The following is a 12,581-nucleotide window of genomic DNA, read 5'->3' as shown; positions in this document are numbered from 1 at the left end:
TGACAGAGCAAGACTCTGCCTAAAAAAAAAAAGAAAGAAAGAAAAGAAAAGAAATAGTCTCTCTAAGAAGAATTGCTTTTATAATTTCTTTTTTTTTTTTTGAGACACAGTTTCGCTCTTGTTGCCCAGGCTGGAGTGCAATGGCGCAATCTCAGCTCACCTCAACCTCCGCCTCCAGGGTTTAAGCAATTATCCTGCCTCAGCCTCCTGAGTAGCTGGGATTACAGGCATGCGCCACCACGCCTGGCTAATTTTGTATATTTTTAGTAGAGATGGGGTTCTCCATGTTGGTCAGGCTGGTCTCGAACTTCCGACCTCAGGTGATCCACCCACCTCAGCCTCCCAAAATGCTGGGATTACAGGTGCGAGCCACCGCGCCCGGCCTGTTTTTATAATTTCTAATATTACTTCTTAACAAAAATCATCCTTTCAAATTGTTTACAAAACAATCTTTTTTTTTTTTTTTTTTTTTTTGAGACAGAGTCTTATTCTGTCACCCAGGCTGGAGTACAGTGGCGCAATCTTGGCTCACTACAACCTCCGCCTCCTGGGTTCAAGCAATTCTCCTGCCTCAGCCTCCCGAGTAGCTGGGATTACAGGTGTGCACGACCGTACCCAGCTAATGTTTTTGTATTTTCAGTAGAGACGGGGTTTCACCAGGTTGGCCAGGCTGGTCTCAGACTCCTGGCCTCAGGTGATCCGCCCACCTCGGCTTCCCAAAGTGCTGGTATTACAGGCATGAGCCACTGCACTTCCCCAACAAGCTCCTAATAAAACAGGAAGATGTGTTCCACAGGAAAAATTTCAAAACCATAGTAAAAAGTATTAAGAAGGAGGAGGTTAACCTGAATTAGCTATGTCAAAGTGAGCTTAATAACAGTACAATAGTTCTACTATATTTCTTCCAACACTCCTTGGATCTCTCTCCAGTTTTAGTAACTTGTCAGCATAAGAATTTCTCTGTTTGTAGTGGGTGTTAACATGTGACATGAAAAAAAAAAACAAGAAATCAAAAAGAATAAGAATAAAAGAAATTTAAAAAAAAATTTGTTTGAAGATCCAGACTCAAAGACTCTAAAACTTTATCTTTATACATATTCTTTAATCTGTGCAGTTAACATTTCTGAGAATCACAACATGAATATTCTATAAATGTGCTGCTTCCAGTTATATAGACAAAGTTGTACCCTATGTCATCAATTCTCTAACATTCTATATACCTATATATCTCATCATCTATACATCAGTCCTATATATCAGCTTGTCAGTGTTTGGATAACACTGACTATACACTATACTAACAGAACTAAGTCTTTTGAAATCTATGTCTTTAGCTGTCAGAAGAACTGTAAAATCTAGGTTCAGTTTTTTTATGAATGTTTTACTTCTCCAAATTTATTTACCCCTTCAAAACTCCATCAGACAGGATAATATAAGTGTTTGTTAAAGAAAAATAAAATAAATAAATATCTTACACCAAAGATAAAAAGGAAAGAAATCTGGTCTTGAGTGAAAGTCAATTCACTAACTAGCTCCGCTTAGTTTTCCCAAATAGCAAACCATTAAAACTATTAAGATTACGGCCCAAATAACAAGTGGTTCCTAAGAGAGATTTAAAAAGTTGGGCCTGTAGCCTTGATAACCTTTAGCTTTAAATCCAACACACTACACAAGAACTTTCCCTACAGGTCCTCAAGACAAGATATTTTCAAGCTCCTGAACAATATAACATTAAATGTCAATCATGTCCTCTTACTCAGCAAATATATAGAACTCATCATAGTCACAAACACTCTCAGGAGCTCCAACTGTGAGTTGATACTATTAACAGCAAACATTTACGGAATGCTTCTTATAGGTCAGGTACCGTTCTAAGTACTTTTAATATATTAACTATTTTTTTCTTCTTCTTCTTTTTTTTAATTGAGACAGAGTCTCGCTCTGTTACCTAGGCTGAAGCGCAGTGGCATGATCTCAGCTCACTGCAACCTCCACCTCCCAGGTTTAAGCAATTTTCATGCCTCAGCCTCCCGAGTAGCTGGGATTACAGGCATGTGCCACCATGCCCAGCTAATACATTAATTATTTTAATCTTTCAATAAGTCTATAAAATAGAAGCTATTTGTTATTATCACCATTTTACAGATGAGAAAACTAAGGCACAGGCCGGGTGCGGTGGCTCATGCCTGTAATCCCAGCACTTTGGGAGGCAGAGGCGGGCGCATCACGAGGTCAGGAGATCGAGACCATCCTGCCTAACACAGTGAAACCCCATCTCTACTAAAAATACAAAAAATTAGCCGGGCGTGGTGGTGGGCACCTGTAGTCCCAGCTAGTCGGGAGGCTGAGGCAGGAGAATGGCCTGAACCCGGGAGGCAGAGCTTGCAGTGAGCCGAGATTGTGCCACTGCACTCCAGCCTGGGCGACAGAGAGAGACTCCATCCCAAAAAAGAAAAAAAAAAAAAAGAAAGAAAGAAAGAAAACTAAGGCACAGAGAGTAACTTGCCCAATGCTATACACATAGTAAGTCACCAACCTGGTATTCAAGCCCGGGCAGGCTAGCTTCAAAGCCTGAGTTCTCAAACCACAGCTATGTGTCTCATAATGGAACAATGCAGACAGGACTGGTGATATTTAAAAGCTGACTGAGCTTAAAATGTATGATATGCCATACTATAGTCATCAACAGCCAGAATTCTTAAGCCAAGTAATAAGAACATACGAGAAGATGGCAAGTCGTCTTCTCTATCCTTTACCATTCTCATTTTTTCCTCAGGCCTCCCAAGTATGAGTATGAGTTAACACAAGTGAAGTGCTTTAAATAGTGCCTGGCACATAGTAAGTGCTCACTAAGTGTTAAGAGAGGGTAGTGGTATAAAAATAGTAGAGTATGTCTGCTGACCCTGTTTCACTCTACCAGCTAGGATAGGCAAGGAACTGTCGATATTTCTATGTCCTTTCCCCCTTTGTGATTACAGGAAATGAATTGGGACAATACATAAATGTAATCCACTGTCCCAAACCCTAATGACTCTTCAATCATGTTATTTTACCTGACCATATACACATGAGCAAACTGCTTCATTCCTCAGTCCTCTTTTTTTGGTTTACAAAGACTGGACTGGGGCCAGAAGAGAGCAGAATAAAGCAGCTTTGTAACCTTTTGACTAGTTGCCAAGAACAGAAGCAAAGTTTGTGAAAACCAACTGAAAGGACCTAAACTTTTGACTGTTAGATGCAAACTAGCAAAGGATTCTAATGATAGAAGCTCAGCATACAACCGAGCATTTTCAACCGCATGATTCCAAAATAAGTTTTTAAAATAATGTGCCTAGAAATGGTAAAGAACAGAGATGACAGTAATGGTAATCAGGGCAACAGGACCTCCCTCTCTCAATGATTGTTCTGCAGCTATTTAGGTTAAAAGTTTTACAGAATCCATCCAGGTACTTTGCAGAGAAAAAAACTAGCAAACCTAAACATTTTCTTTTCTTTTTTTTTTTTGGTAGAGACAGGGTCTCGCTATGTTGCCCAGGCTAGTCTTGAACTCCTGGGCTTAAGTGATCCTCCTACCTCAGCCTCCCAAAGTGCTGGGATTACAGGCATGAGCCACCACACCTGGCCCCAAACCTAAACATTTTCCATTAAAAAAAGACAATATTAGGGGAAAAATCTAGCAGTCACTAAAATTTTGCAAACTGCGGGTACATTGCATTAACTACGGAAACTAAAGAAAAAATTCAATTTCACCTAAAAGCTAATCATTCTGATGTACTCCCATAGTAACGGCGCTGATATCAACTTAGTGAATGGAAACCAGCAGTTTGTTTTAAATTAAAAACAATAAAACAAAATAGAGGCCAGGCACAGTGGCTTACACCTATAATTCCAGCACTTTGGGAGGCTAAGGCAAGAGGATCACTTGAGCCCAGGAGTTCAAGACCAGCCTGGGCAATACAGTGAAACCCCGTCTATAAAAAACAAAACAAACAAACAAAAAATTAGTGAGGCATGGTGGCAAACACCTGTAGTCTCAGCTGCTTGGGAGGCTGAGGCGGGAGGATCACCTGAGCCCAGGAGGTTGAGGCTGCAGTGAGCCGTGATAGTGTCACTACACTTCAGCCCAGGTGATACAGGGTGAGATCCTGTCTCAAAAAACAAACAAACAAAATAGAATAGAAAATATTAATATTACAATGCATCACCAGTAGTAAAGATACTGTTTCAAGAAACTTCTGTTTCAATTTCAAATATTAATATATACATATATGTGTCTGAGTACTGGATAGCAATGTAAAATGTATTTTATAGTGGGTCATGATCAGAAAAGTTTGAAAGCCACTTTACCAGAAAAAAAAAAATGGCCAGTCAAAAAGGGAAGAAAATAACCACTTCATACTACATAGGAAACAACATTCAGAGTTTGATGGTTCTCTTTTTTGTTTGTTTGTTTTGAGATGGAGTTTCGCTCTTGTTGCCCAGGCTGGAGTGCAATGGCGCGGTCTCGGCTCACTGCGACCTCCGCCTCCTGGGTTCAAGTGATTCTCCTGCCTCAGCCTCCCAAGTAGCTGGGATTATAGGCGCCTGCCACCACACCTGGCTAATTTTGTATTTTTTTTAGTAGAGACGGGGTTTCACCATGTTGGCCAGGCTGGTCTTGAACTCCTGCCTCTCAGGTGATCCTCCCACCTTGGCCTCCCAAAGTGCTGGGATTACAGGCATGAGCCACCACGCCCAGCCAATGGTTCTCTAAATTGTAGTTTTATATAAGCAAGCCTCTGAAAGAGAACAAAAAAGATAAAGGAAACCACTGAGTTACTTCCAAAGATTTTTTTTTTTGCACAGAATGTGAGATACCTACAGTAAATAAATATATACTAACAGAAAATACATAGAAATGAAAGCAAAAATTTTCAGTTTATCTAGCTATTAAATGCCCCACTAAATATGAGAGATGGCCTATTTGCGAAGCTCTAGTTCTCACTCTCAAGAATATTATTCATTAGTGTTGCTTAACTACTGCTTCCTAACCTATAGCAGAGGAACACCTAGTGAAAAGGAAAAGCAGATTTCAAAAATTATTCTTTAAATTATCACAGATGTTTCCTAAATTTGACACTTTTAAATTTAAAAGAGAAAAATTCAGTGATGTAATAAAACACTAATTTTTATAAGATATTTAGATACTATTTTTTATCCTATAATGTTCTCTAAAGTCTGAAATATTCCCCCAAAATTCATACATGGATTTTGGAATATAAAAGAATATATTGGATTATATAAAAGAACATATTGGATTATTCTTTTGGTAAAGAGAGTGAGATTATCATATTCATATCATCAATCTACTAGGAAAAAATTAACATCACTGTGCTAAATTAAATGTTCCTCTTATTTTGAAAAGGGGGAAGGGCACAACAGGTAAAGTTGACCTAAATCGTTTTCAGTCTCTATGGAAACTAAAGAAAAAATTCAATTTCACCTAAAAGCTAATCATTCTAATGTATTCCCGTAGTAACGGCGCTGATAGCAACTACCTACCAATTTTCCTAAATTCAGTAATTGCTACAATATTAAATTTCAGGTGAAAGAAAACTATTGAAATTTTTAAATACACTGATAATCAGACCCACATATAAAAGGGAATTGCTTTGAATCAAAAATTAAATGTTTAACTAAAAGTAAAGAACATTCTAAATATCAACAAGTATTATCATCATAGCAAAGCTTACTCTGTTCAACTCCATAACAATACTTTTCCCACCAAGTGGAAAAAGAAGGACAAAAGCTACTATAAAAAACAGTATACTTAACGTCTCAATTAATAAGAATTAACATGAGAATTAAAATTAGTATTCCTAATCAAACGTTACTTCTTACCAGAAATATTTATACTTTTTCTGTAAACCAGATTCTGTGATTCTCGACTGCTTTCAAAATATTCAGAAAAATAATATCATTATCTGAGTACAAGACTCCTGCATTAAGGTGCACTTCAACTTATATAAAATAATCTCCTTCCCCCAGATATTTGATTAAATTTTTTTATTTGGGCTTAATAAAGGCACAAAAGAACCATCTTAATATGATCAATAATATTCTAGATGACTATTATTTGCATCTTCTCATTTAGAAAGTAATTTGTTTGTGAAAGTTCCCCTCATCTTTTCTAAAGTAAAAATAAAATCACTAATTTAAATATACTACTCTAAACATGATAGCCCTAAAGAGATGAATGTACTCTAAACATGATAGTCCTGAAGAGTTGAATGTACTTAATTTCACACAAATTTCCAAATTTGGAAATGAGACCAGTGGTGAATCAGATGTTTCAGTTTTAGTCTTCTGTTTTATATTTCAAGTTGTTAAATTCATATGGGAATGGTAAGATTTAAGTATTTTAAGACTATTACATAGGTTTGTTTAATACTCTGAAGATAAAAGAAAAAAATTAACTTCGAGGGGCCATTTTATAAAAAATAGTGACTTATCTCCAAGTAACTCCAAAGTAATTAACTTCCATAAGATAATTTTTCTAACGGGGGAGGAATTTGATCCCGTATTGCTTTCTTAATATATGGTTTTGCCATCTGAGAAACATCGATAGTAAAAGGTTTGCAATTTGCCTTAAGCCAGCATTAGTAAAAAGGCCAAGTAAAACCCTCCCTTAAGGTTCCTAACCAAAAGCAGTATTCTTTTGTGTTTCAGACAAACTAGATTTTTAACCTCAACCTATAAAGAAAGAAATCACTAAAGTAGTAGACCCTTGTACAAAAAAGATTAACTCAGGAGCCAAAAAGACTAAGTTCAAATCCAGCTCTTTGATAACTAGTTGTGTTACTTTGGGCAAGTTACATAACTTCTGTACCTCGGTTTCCTTATATGTAAAATGGAGATAGTAAGAAGAGTACCCTTGGCTGGGCACAGTGGCTCACACCTGTAATCTCAGCACTTTGGGAGGCTGAGGCAGGCAGATCACGAGGTGAGGAGTTTGAGACCAGCCTGACCAACATGGTGAAACCCCGTCTCTACTAAAAATACAAAAATTAGCCGGGCATGGTGGCACATGCCTGTAATCCCAGCTACTCAGGAGGCTGAGGCAGGAGAATCACTTGAGCCTGGGAGGCGGAGGTTGCAGTGACCAGAGATTGTGCCACTGCAATCTAGCCTGGGCGACAGGGCAAGACTCTGTCTCAAAAAAAAAAAAAAAAAAAAAAAAAAGAATAGTACCCTTATTTCATAGGGTTGTAAAGATTAAAGAGTTAATACATGTAAACTACTTAGAATAGTTCCTGGTACATAGTAAGTGCTATGTAAAGTTCACTTTTATTTTTACTGTTTTACCACTACAGAGTTTCATGGTTCAGTTGTGAAAAAGTTTCCCAAGTGAAAATTATTTGATTGTATCTATAACGAAAGAACATGATTTTATGTTAAGTTTATTTAATTCTAATTATGTTAAGTCTTACGTTTAATTCAGAAATGTACAAATAAGATCAAATTCAGAATTTAAGTGTACATATCAGCCTGGTACAATATTACCTAGCCACATAAATAGCCTAAATATGTATTACTGTAACTGTACACAGTAGGTGCCTAAGCAATATTTGCTGAAATAAATGTCTTACAAAGAGTATTGCTAATTATTTTCTAGGGAAGAAAATGAAAACCATCTAACTGCTACAAACATTAACCAAGCTAATAAGTTAAAGTGCATCCAACACAATCTGTGGTAAGATCTTCATGATATTAAGCACTGACTGCCTTGGGCTGATCTGTTAACTTATTTACAGTAAGTTGGCACTATTTAAACTACACATTCCTTTTCTGATTCAAAATACTATTGCATACTTAAATGGGAAAACAGCAAAGACATATTTTAGGAAGCCCATATTTTAAATGGCTGTTTTTAAATATACTATAAATAACAGAGAAAATGCCTAAATTACTTCTACATTTAATAATTAGCTACCCTGGAACTTAGGTTGATGGAACTAAATAAAAATATCAAGGATGATATGTTCCATTATTTGCTATGTTATCTGACAGTAAAAGATACCAGTATCAACAGGGTAGTTTAGAGCTTAAGCCATACACTTTGTAAAGGAATATGTACTTGTATTTTTAAGTTAATTAGAAAACAGAAAGTCCACCTATTTTCCACCTTACTATCAATATAACAATTCAACCTTTTGGTATAAACCAATTAGATGAACATCTGGGAAGCATTGACTATTCCTAATATATACATATATATATTTTTCAGTTTTTTTTTTTTTTTGAGACGAGTCTCGCTCTGTCGCCTAGGGTGGAGTGCAGTAGCACGATCTCAGCTCACTGCAACCTCCGCCTCCCTGGTTCAAGCAATTCTCCTGCCTCAGTCTCCCGAGTAGCTGGGACTACAGGCGTACGCCGCCATGCCCAGCTAATTTTTTGTATTTTAGTAGAGATGGGGTTTCACCGTGTTGCCCAGGCTGTTCTCTAACTCCTGAACTCAGGCAATATTCCTGCCTCGGCCTCCCAAAGTGCTGACTATTCCTAATATTTTAAAATACACATTTCTATTTTGAACTATTCTTCCTCCATTTAAATCATACATGAGCTAAAGTATCATGTTGTTACATGCAGAACAGAAATATCTTTTGGACAAACTGCTACCTAAAAAGAAGTTCCATGAGCCTTTTATTTATAATCAAAACAAAATAAATGAAGTCATGAAACAGCTTAGGCAGAACACAGAAACCATAACGCTACAAGGCAGAAGTGACAAGGACTTGTTGGAGGTATACTTTGTTTCTTAAATATTCAAAACTACGTCAGCCGCCTGTGGGTGGTGGCTCACACCTTAAACCCAGCACTTTGAGAGGCCGAGGCAGGGAGATTGCTTGAGTCCAGGAGTTTGAGATCAGCCTGGGCAACATGGTGAAACCCTGCCTCTCCAAAAAAATTTAAAAATTAGCCAGGCATGGTAGCATGAACCTGTAGTCCCAGCTATTCTGGAGGCTGTGGGAGGATGGCTTCAGCCCAGGAGGTCGGGGCTGCAGTGAGCCGAGATCGTGCCACTGCACTATAGCCTGGCCAACAGGGCAAGGTTTTGTTTTTTGTCTCAAAAAACAAACAAACAAACAAAAAACTACATCTCCTTAAACATAGGATTCAAGGACCAAAAAACAAACAACCAAACAAAAAAATGTAAGACAAAGTACATTAGCAAATAAAATGACAAAAAAGAACCAAAAATAATCAAACCAAACCAAAATAAGAAAACTTGGTAAGCATAAAACTAATATGCAGAAACATATTTTAAATTGAGCCCTTAGAACTACCAACTAAAGTAGAAATTTTTATAGAAAATCAACAGTAATTTTTTTTCCTGAGCTTTAAAAACAAACACACATTAAGCCGTCTCTGGGTTTTTTTGTTTCTTTGTTGGTTTGGTTTGGTTTGGCAGCTAGGTGGAGGGGCAGGCTTGAAGATCAGCAGCATGAACACAACTGCTCCAATGACAACACAGGATGCTCATTTCAGTTAATGGCTTCAATGCAGAATATACAGGCCAAAGTCATTTTAGAAGAACAAAAGAGAAAGACTCCTAAAACTTTTCAACTTCTACTTCTGCACAAAACAGTTTCTTTCTCTAGTCCCTCTTTGAAGGCAAAATGACTTCGGCTTTGGATTTTAAAATCCGTGTCACAGATTTCTTATCCTAATAGTCTCATTCATACATGACATATACTGAAATGACCCACTAAATACTATATTGTGCTTTCCAGCCTATGGCTTCAATGGTATTAACACCCGCTACTCTGAGAGCATGTACAGGACTTCTTGACTTAAAAAAAAATGACCTTGGAAATTAACTGTTTAAGTTGTAATTTCTTTTTTTTTTTTTTAAGAGAGTCTCACTCTGTTGCCCTGTGGAGCGCAGTGATGTGATCACAGCTCACTGTAACCTCAAAATCTTGGGCTCAAGCAATCCTCCAACCTCAACCTCCTGAGTAGTTGGGACTACAGGCGCACACCACTACACCAGGCTAATTTTGTCTATGTTGCCCAGGCTGGTCTCGAACTCCTGGCCAATCCTCTGGCCTTGGCCTTCCAAAGTGCTGGGGATTATAGGTGTGAACCACCATGCCAGACCTAAACCCTAATTTCTTTATGTTTTGTAAATAAGAGTGCCACTTCTTACCAGTGACAATGGTATATAATCTTTAAAACTAGATTTTATTATTTTCTATTGTTTTGAAGACAGAGTGATTTCCCATCATTTTTGGGGTTTAATGTTCTTATATTAATCTGCATTAATTAAGCTGGCATTCCCATGGCTTAAATGAAGCCCACAAACCTGAAGGTAAGGAAGCAGCTGGAGTAAGCCATACACATTGGGGTTTGTTTTGAAGGATGGAAAATAGTAAGGCCAGGTTGGACAGAAGCTAGAGCTAGGTAGTGGGGAGGAGGTACACATAAGAAACTTTCAAAGAGGCTTCGCTTAGCAGTTAGATAAGTCCTGAAAGCCAATCAGAAGGGTCCTTCTCTGTGGCTTCTAGGACTAACATGGCCAAGCTCCAAAGTCCTTTGCTAAAAACAGCTGAAGAGAGCCCAATTTTGGAATAAGCCAAGGACTATACACACTTATATGTATATGTATCATATAATGAAGGAGATTTTTCTATAGCTAATTAGCCAAAAGATAAGCAGGTGCTCAAAGCTGTATTTAAGTTCATACTGAAGTACTACATTTTAAAGCACAATTTATAGATTACAGAAACTGATGACACAAAAACCGCTGCAATCAAGTGCTAGATATACACTATAAACATCGGGAAAAAATAAAGATTACCCAAGCCTGTACTCTAGATCACAAAATTTGGGAAAGGGAGCACTAACCATTATTAAATGCAATTCCTTCATGTTATAAATGACTTTAAACCTCTAGGGAAATTTAAGAAAGGTGTCCTAAATCTCAAAATGAGAAAATGATAGTTTTACTACAAAGGTGGAAATGGTAAGGAAAAAAAAATACAAAAGTTAGAAGAATATTCTAAGTAATGTAGTTCTAAGTAATGTAATTCTAAGTAAAGTCTGGCTAATGAAGGAAGAGGAAGACAAACAGAAAACTTAATACAGTAAAAATGAAAAAATGCATATGTGCATACTAAGTTTAAAGAAGATTACTTTGAAATTACTATAGTGAACTCTTCAGCAGAACACTTTTCGGAAACAACACAATAAATTCATAAATCTGGGGCTAATGATCTCTCCACAAATTCTGTCCTCTATCATCACAAGTGTCCTGTAAGAAACGTCCATGCCGAAAACAGAGCTGAACGTCCCAAAACATTCGCATTTTTGCCTCAGCTGTGCACATCCATTCTCATGGGAACACAAAACTGACAGAACGTCCTCATGACTTGTCAATTAACAAGATCGCGCCAGCCCAACTGCTAGCAGTACCGTGTGCCTGTCACCTGTTAGCTGCTCTTGACAGAGCCCCAAAACTGAGGTAAAGCGAAGAACTAGGAACGCCTTTCTTGTACCCTAACTATGGAAGCTACCAGAGTTCAGTCTAACCCGGCGCCTTAAGGCAAAACTTCCCCCAGGCTGGGGAAGTCTTCCCATTTCGGGGCTTTGGCAAAGCCCTCCTCTAGCTAAGGACAGGCAGAAGAACCCCAGGAGAAGCACTGTCACCTACTGGTCCCAGGAGGAAGGATCAAAGCTGAAGAAAGTTGAGGGACAAGGAACTAGGACCCTAGGGAGAGGCTCAGTTTCTCGGTGGTGAAGTAAGCACAATTAGAAGGTGGGCCGTCTCGCTGGGTGAAAGAACGCTGAGATTCCAGATCAGGGGTAGGGGAAAAGAGGTTCTAAAAGAAAGGAGGAGGAGAAAAAAGGAGAGGCAGTGACTGAGAGAAGCTCTGAGGCGTAAGGCAAGAAACCGAGGTTGGAAAAGGACTGATGAGGCTGAGGAAAAACAGCGAGGCGACAGATGCACGGAAGCGCGAAAAGGCTAAGCTGAGGTGAATAAGGCGAGGCCAGCGTGAAGGAAAGGGCTGAGGTGAGTGAAGCACTGCAGGGACAAGGGACAGGCGAAGAGACTCCCACCCACAAGGACCGAGGCAGAACTCTAGACCCATCCCCCTTCAGGCTGTGCTCGCCCGGCTGCGCTCAGACCCTGTCGGCAGCGGAGACTCACCCAAAGGCTGTAAAAGCCCCACAACAGGACATGGAGACCAGTCCAGACCCACAGTAGAACCAAGCGAGCGGAGGAAACCGCGGCGTTAGCGTGACCCGGATGCGCATCCCTAGGAACCGGAAGTAAGCGGCCAGAGTCACTTCACAATCCACACCTCGTTCCACTAGAAACCTCTGGGCGCATGTGTTGAGTCTGACCGGGCGGGGAAGCGCCTAGGCTCCGCCCACTCCGCCGGCCCGGCGAGCCACGCCCATGGCCACGCCCCTCTCGGTGCCTCGGAGACCAGCAGCTTCTGGATGAGCCCCAGGCAGTCCTGACGGTACTACAGCCTTCACTTTTAAGGAGGTCTTTAAAAATGCGCGTAATCCCTACCTCGCTAAAAGGAACGTAA

The 12,581-nt window shown here is 39.1% G+C and overlaps 1 protein-coding gene and 1 pseudogene across 4 annotated transcripts in view; one reads left to right on the top strand and one right to left on the bottom strand.

Annotated features, from left to right (window-relative positions):
• The window catches only part of EYA3 (EYA transcriptional coactivator and phosphatase 3), a 118,600-nt gene extending 106,225 nt beyond the window's left edge, over window positions 1–12,375 (bottom strand). The window contains exon 1 of one of the 4 annotated variants that reach the window (XM_054498302.1): window positions 12,191–12,375. The gene's annotated coding sequence lies outside the window, so the exon portion shown is untranslated. Of the gene's footprint in view, window positions 1–3,750; window positions 3,775–12,190 lie in introns of those variants that run through there. The other 3 variants (XM_054498275.2, XM_063667133.1, XM_063667131.1) reach the window with 3 other exon arrangements.
• The window catches only part of LOC129006805 (cytochrome c oxidase subunit NDUFA4-like), a 34,428-nt pseudogene that overhangs the window by 4,103 nt on the left and 17,744 nt on the right, over window positions 1–12,581 (top strand).

The sequence above is a fragment of the Pongo pygmaeus genome, chromosome 1, assembly GCF_028885625.2.
Source record: "Pongo pygmaeus isolate AG05252 chromosome 1, NHGRI_mPonPyg2-v2.0_pri, whole genome shotgun sequence".
Classification (NCBI taxonomy): domain Eukaryota; kingdom Metazoa; phylum Chordata; class Mammalia; order Primates; family Hominidae; genus Pongo; species Pongo pygmaeus.
This window is presented reverse-complemented; position numbering and strand designations above follow the sequence as displayed.